Below are 2,467 nucleotides of genomic sequence, written 5' to 3'. Positions count from 1 at the left end.
AGAATGAGCAGTGCACTAATGTGACATGCTCAAGAGATACTGAAGGATCAAGACCAGCTGATTCATCAGGACCTGAAGTCAGTAGCAGGAGAGATGGCAGCAGCAGAGACCTGGGTCCTTGACCGCAGGGAAAATGCAAACAGATGTTAGGGCTGCTCAAGCTAGAGAGCGTGGCAGGTATAGTTCTAGGGCAATACATTTCCCATATTCTCTCTCTCTTTTTCCAAAGAAGATCCTTTACTGAGGCCTATTTAAAACATTTCAGTCCTTAATTCAAATAAACTTCAACTCAGTGGAATGGCTGATGTCTGATCTAGGCTCATGGTAAAAAAGTACACCCCACCTACGAAGACATCAAAATAGGTTCCTAACAAGAATGTGAATGTAACTCAGGGTCTTTGCCCCATCTTCTTCAGGGTTTGACTGAGCTCCTCAGATTTGTGTATTTTCCAGATGAAGAAATCCCCATAGGGCCTGGCACCCTTGGTGTCTGCAATATAGATCATGTCCTTACCAATGCAGAATTAAACCTCAGAGGCTGACTGAAATTTGCCATCTAGGGCAGAGATGACCCTGGTCCACACCAGGTTCTTCATTTTATGTTTGAAGACAAGGAGCTGACATGGAACTCCCACTCTGTGAGGTCCAGGAACCCAGCCAGCTTGTCCATAGGCATGGTGGTGTAGAGCTTGAGGAAGCCTGCTCCTGCACTTCATCAGAAAACACCTTCATCTGCTCCAAGAAGGTTTCCTTGTGTAGTTGGGGTGCACATGGCCATAGTTGGGCATTACAGGTGACAGTAATTTGGGACAGGAGTATCTTAAAATTTCCTCATAGACCTGTGGTTCTGTATTTCTCCCATAGCAGGAGGTGAATGCTCTTGTCAATTTGCATGGAGTACATAGTGAGGATGATGGCCAGCAGCACATGCATCTGCTTATTCTACTTGTTAATCATCTCATACTTATATGTGGTCCTCTGAAACATGCTCTTGGGTCCTCTGGATATAGATGAGGATGTTGGCAATGATCCGGATAGTATCCTGGTAGCAACACATTATCAATATGTAAAACTGATGTTATAGTATGTGGTGACCTGGCACTTAGGCACACAAAAATACATGCTCTTCTTGTTCAGTTTGATATTCTCCAGCACCTTGATGACCTGGTGGTAAAATCCCAATAGGGAATGCAGATACAGAAGACCCACCAGGCTGAAGTAGCCAGACTTCTTATATAAAGAGTGTTGTCCATACTCCCCAGCCACACTCTCAGAGTCACCTCCACTTGTGTACCCCTCCAACTGTCAGTTAATGTTGGACTTGTCTACCAGGAAGTGAAGAACATTGAGGGCACTATAAACATTCCAGATTTTGGAATTAGAACAAAGGAAGTCAATCTCCTCCTCTGACTTCTTGTCAGTCTTACAGCAGTACTGACTGAAAGACTGAAACTGATAGATGAACTCACTGATGTTATCCCAGAACCACAGGTTGGGTAGTTCAAGGGGAACAGGACCATCAGCATTAAGAATGTCTTTGAAGAGATTGAAGTAGTTGTAATAGGATTCAGACCCCTGCTCCAAGGAGGGTCCCTCACTGACATTGGCATATACCTGCCTGTAATATAATTCTTTGTACAAAATCAGGAAGACAGCACTGTTGCCAACCTGTGGAACAAGGGCTTCAGTCTCAGGCCAGGGTGTATTCTTGAAGATCTTTCAGTCAGCTTGGTTCAGCTGTCACAGATGTCCTCGATCTCATACAACTTTTGGTCAATAACATTACTGGACACATGGCTGGCCTGCAACTCATACACCTTCTGGTCAATCAGATCGGAGATGGCTTTGTGGAAATACTAGATGAAGTTTTTGATTACTTTGAGGATCACCTGATAGGTCTAATGTTCATAGTAATGTTCATAAGCCAAATCCTGCTTTGGATCTCCTGTGTGCATATCATAATTGCCCTGGCAAGCATAGCATAAGCAGCCTCAGACTCATAATCATCAGCAGGAAAAGAGCAGCACTCACAAATACCACCAGAGAGTCCCATCTTCTCTTCACACTCTGGAGGGTGTTGAAATGAAATGAAAACAAGAAAGTTTACCTTTCAGCTCCTAGGTATCCAAGAATCAAGAAAGCTTAAGTTTAGAAGAGGTGGTTCAATAATTAAAAGTACTCTGGGCAATGACAATATGTTCATTATTCAGAACAATGGGATAAAGAAATAGATCGAAGCTATGGAATTAAAAAAAATATTGCTTTTGATGTGGCAGAAAGTTCTGAAAGAGGATGTCACTGTTTGGAAGAAGAGGTTGGGACAGTTAATATTTTAATTGCTTTAAGGGAGAGATAATTATAATGGAGTGTTTACAATTCTTTAGTGCCATATTATTTTTGCAATGTATATGAGAGGAAAAAGACAAAAAGAATAGATATCACAAGTCGCCCTTTTTGGAGAAAGCTA

General features: G+C 42.4%; 1 pseudogene; it reads right to left on the bottom strand.

Moving 5' to 3' along the window:
• Positions 1-184: 184 nt before the first annotated feature.
• Positions 185-2,014, bottom strand: LOC102737683 (eukaryotic translation initiation factor 3 subunit L-like; annotated as a pseudogene).
• Positions 2,015-2,467: the final 453 nt, after the last annotated feature.

The sequence above is a fragment of the Leptonychotes weddellii genome, unplaced genomic scaffold, assembly GCF_054177405.1.
Source record: "Leptonychotes weddellii isolate Sample4059 unplaced genomic scaffold, ASM5417740v2 HiC_scaffold_2379, whole genome shotgun sequence".
NCBI classification, from domain to species: domain Eukaryota; kingdom Metazoa; phylum Chordata; class Mammalia; order Carnivora; family Phocidae; genus Leptonychotes; species Leptonychotes weddellii.
This window is presented reverse-complemented; position numbering and strand designations above follow the sequence as displayed.